Source organism: Ursus americanus, chromosome 15 (genome assembly GCF_024610735.1).
Source record: "Ursus americanus isolate L20-20 chromosome 15, mUrsAme1.1.p, whole genome shotgun sequence".
NCBI classification, from domain to species: Eukaryota; Metazoa; Chordata; class Mammalia; order Carnivora; family Ursidae; genus Ursus; species Ursus americanus.
The window spans coordinates 30483627-30493231 of NC_142141.1; the positions used below are offsets into that span (position 1 = coordinate 30483627).

Sequence of the window (9605 nt, forward strand, 5' to 3'; positions counted from 1 at the left end):
GATTAAAATATCTAGAATACTTCTCCTACTGAGTGATAGCAGGCTAGACTCATAATTACTTACAAAATAGCCAAAGATTGTTTCAGTTGTTGTTTTATTTACAGAAGTTTTCCACACTATAATCACACAATAGGAGAAAAGAAACCCGGATACTTTATTTCCCTTGAATGTAATTACACTGCCACCAACTATTGCAATGAGCAAGTTGGTATTTTATTACTGAAGTAATGAAAAGATGAACCGCTAAAATTGCTTCGAGGTACATTTTAAAATAAAGCCTTCAATTAAATTGGAAAGAACAAACCGCATAGTAAGGGGGAGGAGACTTTATACAGTGGTGACTTTGACTGAAAGTTATATACTCAAAGGAATTTGGGCAAACTTTATGGGGATTTAAGATAAGACTACAACCAGGTATATGTTTCTATTATACTGTTTTTTCTCTTCCAGTTGACGTTGCTTTAAAAAAAAAATGCTCTTTTCCCATCTCCTTTTTGTCTGCATCATTGGTAAATATTTTTCTTAAGAACAAATCTTCAATTTACAGTATTGTGTTTATTACCATTGTATTGCATAATAAGCGAATTCACTATTTTTATGTTCTTAGACCTGTTTTATAAGCCAAGTATAACTTGGAGGCCCAGTTTATTCAACTATGCAATCATAAGCATAAGCAAAGATATTATGATGCGTGCAATATTTCAAGTCATCCAGTTCTTGATATTACAAAGGGCTTAACAGAGGGCAAGCAGACAGGTAATCTATTACCTTCTGACATATGGAGCAATCTAATCAGAAAGAGCTGATAATAGGTGTGTGTGTGTGTGTGTGTGTATGAATTTCCTTATTCTGGATGTTTCATATAAATGCAGTTATATAATATATGATCTTTCAAGTGTTTTCAAGGTTCATCCAAACTGTAGCATGTGTCAGTGCTTAATTAATTTTTTGGCTCATTAATATCCCATTGTATGGATATACCGCATTTTGTTTATCCATTCATTAGTTGATGGATGTTTGAGTTGTTTCCTCCTTTGGCTATCATGAATAGAGCTGCTGTTAACATTTGAGTACAAGTATAATTTGAGATTCTGTTTTCATTTCATTTAGGTATGTACCTAAGAGTAGAATCGCTGGGTCATATAATAATTCCATGTTTAACCTTTTGAGGAACTGCTTTTTTTTTGTAGTTAATATTTGTCTTTAGGTGTATTGTAACCCTCTCCCATGGATGACTATAAAATTAACATTGATATTGTTTTCACTGCCATATACCCATTAATAACATATTTTTGATGTAAAAGAAGTGAGCGCCAGTACATTTTATAGTAGCCATTCAGAGTGCACTGGTGTTCAACCCACCCAATCGGACCCAGAATTCACACCTAGACATAACACTCTATTGTCTCTCCATCACTCGCCATACTGCTGCGCTCCAGTGAAAGTATTGATCAAAGCTAGTCTACTGCACTTATCTACTGCAAGTCATCTGGCCACTGTGTACGTCTGGAATCTCAGAGTCATTTAACTCTGCTTCCTAGGGAACATCTGTTCATCTGGGGTCTCCCAACCTGAAGTTGTTCTATCATCCTAAGCAGTACCAGTAGGTCCTCTGATTATGAGATCCTTACTTACACAGTTTACCAATGATAATAATCTGACAGGGCTAGAGTATCATCACCACCATCATCATCATCATCATCATCATCATCATCATCATCGTCATCATCATCATCATCGTCATTCTCTCTCTTCACCAAATAATTTCCATGATCTTCACAGTGTAGAATTTTAGATTAAACTCTGACTTGAATCACAATGTATGTTGCCGATTTCATGGGTCATCGTGTTTTGTGTTCTATGACTTTTCAGACAGCAACATTTTCCCCTTCCGTCAGATATGGAGACTTTGTAGTGTGAGACAGGTGGCATTTAAAATGTGTCTCTCTTGATGCCCTGCTCTGGATTACTAGAAGCTTCAAACTTTCTATAACCAGTAGACTAAGCTCAACTTCAGAAATAACCAAAAGCAATCATACTTTTTGTTTCCAGTTGTCACTTTTAAGTTTATTTAGAGACGGTCATCTTTTCTGAACAAATAATATCCTTCCCCCAGAACTTTTTGGGTCTAGAAGTCAGAAATGAGGAAGGTAGACATATTCCATAGGCTCATAAGCCTGTTAGGAGCTGCTTTTTGTCATCAGGGAGAAGACACAAGGAGGGAGGAAAAGGAAGGGAAGAGGCAGTTTTAATCACCTGCTACATGTGTTAAGATAGTGTCCTTTGGGGGTGCCTGGGTGGCTTGGTCATTAAGCGTCTATCTTCGGCTTAGGGCATGATTCCGGCATTCTGGGATCCAGCCCCATATCGGGCTCCTCTACTAGGAGCCTGCTTCTTCCTCTCCCACTCCGCCTGCTTGTGTTCCCTCTCTTGCTGGCTGTCTCTCTCTCTGTCAAATAAATAAGTAAAATCTTTAAAAAAAAATTTTTTTTTTAAAACAATAGTATCCTTTTGTGGGTATGGCAGATGATTAAAGCTGACAGTTCCTTTATGAGGATACTTTGGGCTCTTCAGGTAACACCCATTGAGTCTCTCTTCTGTACTTCCCTAGATGAGGTCCTGTGAATTGAGTAGTTATCTCCAACCTCTTTCTGCTCTGGGCTTCTTGCTCTGCAGGTGGTACTCTTGGACAGGACCCAAGACATAATGCTGGCCCCGCTGTATGGTTCATATCTGGTCGACAGAGAGGCACCCCTGCATCCCTCTCTTAATCCATCCCTCAGTACTTCGCTTCCTCCACCACCAAAGCGATAAGGAGCCTGTGCCTAGCCTTCTCCAATTCCTTGGCAGGAGTCAGACCGTGTCCACAAGTTATGTGTTCTCATGTGTGATTCAAACCCTAGATCCATGTCTCCCAACTATGTGACCATAGTTCAGAAATCCCCATGTGGTTTTCTTGAAGCTGTATGCCCAGGTCAAGTGTTAGAAGGTACAGGGGGCTGGGAAGGGGACTCACAGCAGAACAATCTGCCCTCTAATCCCATCAGGAAAATTCTCACTCTATCCTCCCCACCTCTGTGGAGCTTTGATACCTCCAGGAGTCTTGATCCTTGGATCACCATTTACAATTGTAAACCAGTGTAAGAGATCACTTTATACAGGCTGTTAGTAGTTAAGTTCTGGCAGAGTCAAAGTTATATGCAGATTTTTGACTGTGCTAGGGGTCAGCACCCTTAACCCCCACTTTATTTCAAGGGCCAATCGTATATATAATTGTTCCCTGGCCAAGCAAGTTTGGAAATGTTGATTGAAAAAATGTATCAAAGTGTGGTTTCTTTGGATAAGTGTGTGTACCCTGAACATTTAACTTGTTGTGTTTGCCCTCCTTGCCAAACCCCCATGTATTTTAATTGATTAGAGTGCACTTTGGAAAACATCTTTCTAGACAAACTCCCCCAAAGTGAATATTCCATTTTTTTTTAACTGACCTTGGGTGGTTACTCTCTTTTCTAGATACGTCTGCAGTTTATCTCGTCTTCAGGAGATGAAACTGTTTTTGATCATCCTGTGTCTTTATAGTCCCGCAACTTAGTTCTTATACTTGCACAGCCCTGGGGAGCCTACTACTATTTTTAGACTTGTCATTCTCTTTCCTGTCATACAATTATAGTAATAGCAACTTTTAGGTGTGCAGTTTTCACTATGTAATAAGCAAGAATTTCAACACAATACACAGTATGAATTTAGAATAAGAAATTTCCCACTCACTTTGGTATACTTGATGTACATGAAAGATTTTTTTTTTAAAGACACATTTATTCAGCATCATGATCAGACTATTACATTTAGCGATGAACAGCACTGGTGCAAAAAAGAGTCTGCATTAAAACCCTTTGTTGGGATGCTTTATACTTTCCACTGAACAGAAACTAAACTACCTGTTATACAATTAGTCACAAATACAGTCCTTGAGTTTTTAGCACATACACATGAGTATTGTTTAAAATATGTCTTCTTTGTAGCAGTTAGGCCGTGCCACCACTGTGTTTGGCCGAAGTCACAAATCTGTTGTAACCTGTAGCTTCCCTGTCACTTCTCTGGCTCTCCTCTCCTGCTAAACCTTGTTTCCTGGCAGTAATGAAAACCTTCTGCCACCACTGTAGCTACTGCTGCTACTGGAACCACCATAGCCACCTTGGTTTCCTGGTTTGGCAAAGTATTGGCCTGCACCACCATAAGGGCCAGAGCTTCTGCCTCCAAAAATTTCCTCCTTTCATGGGTCCAAAATTTGAAGATCGATTGTTTTAATTGCCAAAATCATTATAGCTTCCGCCACCTCCAGAGTTGCTTCCATCATTACCAAATCCATTATAGGCATTCCCCACTGCCACCATATCTGCCACCACCTTGACTGCCACCAAGCCACCTCACCAACTGAAGTTTCCTCCATGACCAAAGTTGTCATTCCCATCAAAATCTCCATGGCCACCACCAAAGTTTCCGGAACCACTTCGACCTCTTTGGTTGGATGAAGCACCAGCCGTCTCTTGCTTTCTCTTGCATAGGGCTTTCCTTACCTCACAACTGTGGCCATTCACAGTATAGCATTTTTGAATGACAGTCTTGTCTACAGAGTCGTGGTCATCAAATGTTACAAAAGTAAAGTCTCTCTTTGTGCCACTGCCTCGGTCAGTCATGATTTCAATCATTTCAATTTTTCTATACTGTTCAAAATAATCTCTTAGGTGATATTCTTCAGTGTCTTCTTTAATGCCACCGACAAAAATCTTTTTCACAGTTAAGTGGGCACCAGGGCTTTGAGAATCTTCTCTTGAGACAGCCGTTTATGGTTCCACAACTCTTCCATCCACCTTGTGTGGCCTTGCATTCATGGCTGCTTCCACCTCCTCCACAGGGGCATACATAACAAATCCAATGTCTCTGAAGCGCTTGGTGTTTGGATCTCTCATTACCACACAGTCTGTAAGTGTTCCCCATTGTTCAAAATGGCACCTCAGAGATTCTTTTTAAGCTCATCAGTTCTTTCAAAGTTCAAACCCTCCAGCGAAGAGCTTCCACAGCTGTTCAGGCTCTTTGGAAGACTGACTTAGACATGACAGTGGTAGGAGGGGGAACTTTAATGACGCTTACTTGGCAGCATCCATGGGCAGAAAGCCATGAAAGATTTTTAATGTGAAGTGTGAATATGACGAAAGAATCACTTTAATTATATGAGGAAATTATCAAATTGAAATACCTTTATACACTGAATAGCTTCCTGAATCCAGGAAGCAGAGTGTATAAATCCAAGACAGGTGCAGGAATGATTTTTTTTTTTTTAAATAGACTGTGCTTTCTAATGGTCGAAAGACTCCAGCCTTCAAATATCGTTTATGTTCTATAAAATTTTTAAAATGTCGTATTCTCAATTTAATAATGATAAGAAATTTAAAAGCTAAATTTATCGAAAAGAACAGTGATAAAATTTTCCTCATCTCTGCGAGAGTTTATATGATGCTCCTTAAAGGCCCTTTGGAATAAGAAGTTATGGCTTTAATATAAGTAGTCGCTTAGGCGTGGAAGCGAGTTGTAAGTAATCCTGTATGAAACCGCGTCAAATTATAAAAGTTTGTGTAATCGTACCTAAAAACATAACATTCTAAATCTGGTCATTCCAGGCAAATATTTTTTTCTTGGTTTTAGTTAAAAATCCATAGATCCTTATTCATTCCTTGTAAATGAAGAACTATAATCAGGACTTTCATAAACATTTCTTATTCCATAGAAATCGTTTTTCTTTTTTAATCAGTTTAATCTTCCAAATTTGTATAAGCTAGTGGTTCGACCAGAGACAAAAAGCTAAACACTAAGACCTGCTCTCATTTTCAATGCACTCAAATCTCATTTGCAATAAAACAGATTTCACATCAGTTAGAATAAAGTTATTGTGGTTAATACAGACATTTTCTTGGTCATATGCCCTTCAAAAATAATTTGAATAGAGGAAGAATGATGCCAAATCAACTTTTAAACTCTTACAAACCCTTCAATCAAACCTCATTTCCAGCCAAATATTTACTGTTCTCTCAACAAACCAGATGAGTCTGACTTCCTACACCCTTCATCCTATGCCTTTATATATTTTTACACCTTTCACTGTTTACATAGTTTCTGCCCTTCCCTTTGGAGGGTTGTGATGTCTTCTCTGATCATCTCAACCTATAGTAATCTGTTTGTTGTGTATATTTTATCTGCCCAGGAGAGTATAAGCCCCATATTGGGAAACACCTGTGTCTCAGCTATTGTGTCATTCAGGCCTGTACATAGAAACCTAGGTATTATGATGCTGAGAATACAACAGTACTCAGATGGGACAGTGAGGATTTAGAATGTTTATAGGTCCAACCTTTATTCTAACATAAAATAGAAATAATAGTTCATAATTTGTATTTCTCTGAATGCTGCCACTTGAGTATACATGAGCACATCTTTAAAAAATATTTATGTTGTTTATTTACTTGTATATAAACATATTATAAAGACATTGCCTCACATGTTACAGCAAGTACTTGCTTATGTATTATGCATATGTATTTAGCTTAAACACAGATAAAACTTAATTTTCAATAAGCTTTTCCCTCTGTAATTCTGAGATTGATTTCTCTGTAAGTAAAAGGTATATTACCAAAGTGCCTTTCATCAGGGTTAACGCAATTTCTTAGTTTCTGGGTTGATCAGGATTGTGTTCTCCTCTAGGACGTGATGGAACCCATTGTCTCAAACGGATGGATGGGAGAGTTTATCACTGCTGTCATGTAATTCTGAGTCTTCAAAAAAAAAAAAAAAAAAGACTATGACCAGAGCAAAGACGAAAAATTTGGAGTAGTGACTATGCTATTTCATAGGTAATTCTATTATTCAGTTAAAAAGAAAAGAAGAACAGTTACATCCTGCTTTTCAACCTATCTTCCTTATCAAGAAATTTAGTCAGTTGAGCTGCTAATTTGATTTACTGATTTTGTAGGCTATGATAGTATTTGTAGGCTATGATAGTATTTGTCTTCAGAAAAGCAAAGAGGCTTTGAAGTTATAATGATCTTGACCTTGGAAAATCAAATTGACCCAATGCTTAAATTAAAAATGGCTCGATGCCTTCATTTTGATTGGGAACATTTTTAGGGGGAAGATGTAGCTCTAAAATCCATGTGCATTCAGCAAAATGTTTTACTTGCTTTTCTTCCTTATTCGTAAAGGCTTTCTTCCTTCCTTTACAAATGAGAATGCCATGAGCACAACTCCCACATGGTTCCTTAATTAGTCAGAAAGATTTCCAATTCCGCTCTACCATATACTTTTGCTTCCCAGGAGCTGAATTTAACGTACTCTGATATGTTAAAGTGGTTGTACTGCCAAATGTTCTCAGGCCAAGGAGATCCTATGACTGAGACTATCTTCGAGATTTCTCCTAGGAAAACAGCGGTGCGGTAGCCCTTGGGTTAGCTTCATGTAGCCACTTGAGCTGCTAATGAATTAGGCTCCTGGCAGGATGATGATACTTTACATTTGCAGCTGAGAAAAATGTTTCTTACATTAACTAAGTACTGTAATAATGATAGGGACAGGTAAAGGGAGGGAGTTCGAGGCTGTTAATTTAACAAAGGTGAAAAATAGAATTTTGCCAATTGTAAATCTCTCATACCACTGATTTTCAACCAACCTTTGTGTTTTAATATATCCCACTAGGAGATATGGTATCTGTTTTCACTCAGTGATACTTTCTGTACCAATATTCTGTGTGATAGGCTAAAATTTCCCATATGCTTCTCAGCAATCCTTCATTTAATTCTTTGCAGTTTACACTTATCATTTATAGCTCATCTGACAGCTTCTTGTAATGGCTCTAAAGTAGAGTTGCATTTTCTACCGTTTTTCTTTTTTGACTGATCTATTGACTTAATTTTTTAGAAATGTTTGAATTTTCATTTGAATGTACTCCCTGAAGTTCACTTTTAAGTATTTTGCTGTATCGTATTTCTGCCCTTTACATATCATAAGACTTAAATACATTATTAAGCACTTTCACAGGGCAGAAGCTTGGTCGCCAGGGATCCACTAATCTGGCGAGAATGCACAATGGATAAGAATTAGTGAATGTAACTTGCATTTGCTTAGTCAGGTCATTGGGACCCATTTGAAATGGGCCTTGAAGAATGTAGGGGATGGGGCGCCTGGGTGGCACAGCGGTTGAGCGTCTGCCTTCGGCTCAGGGCGTGATCCCGGCGTTCTGGGATCGAGCCCCACATCAGGCTCCTCCGCTATGAGCCTGCTTCTTCCTCTCCCACTCCCCCTGCCTGTGTTCCCTCTCTCGCTGGCTGTCTCTATCTCTGTCGAATAAATAAATAAAATCTTTAAAAAAAAAAAAAAAAAAAGAATGTAGGGGAAATCAGCAGGCAGATATCAGCAGAGATAGTCACTATGAGACAAATGTCCCAGAGAAGAGCCCTAATTTTGAGAAGACTCCTGGCAGTCAGGAATAAAATGTGCAAAGGCCCAGAGGTGGGTATGTGTGGGAATATTGAATTGTCTAATTTGAGTAAAGCAATAACTATCTTGCTGGGGAAACTGTGAAATAAGTTTGGGTTATGGTCCACCTACAACAGTTTTGAATGTAGGAATGATGAGATTATACATTGGGAAAAGGATATCCATTGCAAAATTTTAGCAATGGAATGTAGTAATGGAAGCTGTCTTATAGAAAAATAAATCACAGCAGTGCATGAATATGGTGTACTCTTAACCTAGGTGGTAAGGTTCTAAGATCAAATAGATCACTACATAAATGCTTACTGCTAGATTAGCACAACATGTTTAATAGGAACAGGAACTGGAAGTAGATAGGAACACTCTGGTTAATAAAACCACTGGAAATGACATTCTTTTATAAGGAATTGTGATCCAAATAGTCTTCAGAGATAGATGTTCTGTGAGTCAGATCTCTAATGATCCATTTTTTATGCATTCAATACATATTTATTAAATGCTTACTATTTGCCAGGTCTGGTACTAGATGCTAGGCAAACAATGTGAGCAAGTAAATATGGTACTTTCCCTCATCAAGCCTCTTGTAGTACAGTGGGTGGGAGAGGGAGGGACATGACACCCAGAAACAAAATTCATAGAAAGCAGTCAATTATTATACAAATTGGGGGCGCCTGGGTGGCTCAGTTGTTAAGCATCTGCCTTTGGCTCAGGGCGTGATCCTGGAGTTCTGGGATCGAGCCCTATGTCAGGCTCCTACTCTGGGAGCCTGCTTCTTCCTCTCCCACACCCCCCGCTTGTGTTCCCTCTCTCGCTGGCTCTCTCTCTCTGTCAAATAAATAAAATAAAATCTTTAAAAGAATTATTATAAAAATTGTAAAGTGCTATGAAGGGAAATGTGAAGACATGATAAGAGATTTTAGGACTGTGTCTTGATTCATGTGAGATTCAGTGGGGGGTGGGAGAGAAGAGAAAATGATATTTAAGAAGAAACCTGAAGAATGAGTAGAAGGGAGATAGTGAAGTGAGCAACATGGGGGAAAGCACTGAGGTGTGAAAAAGTTTGC

The 9605-nt window shown here is 38.6% G+C and overlaps 1 pseudogene; it reads right to left on the reverse strand.

Moving 5' to 3' along the window:
* Nucleotides 1-4064: 4064 nt before the first annotated feature.
* Nucleotides 4065-4985, reverse strand: LOC123785394 (heterogeneous nuclear ribonucleoprotein A1-like; annotated as a pseudogene).
* Nucleotides 4986-9605: the final 4620 nt, after the last annotated feature.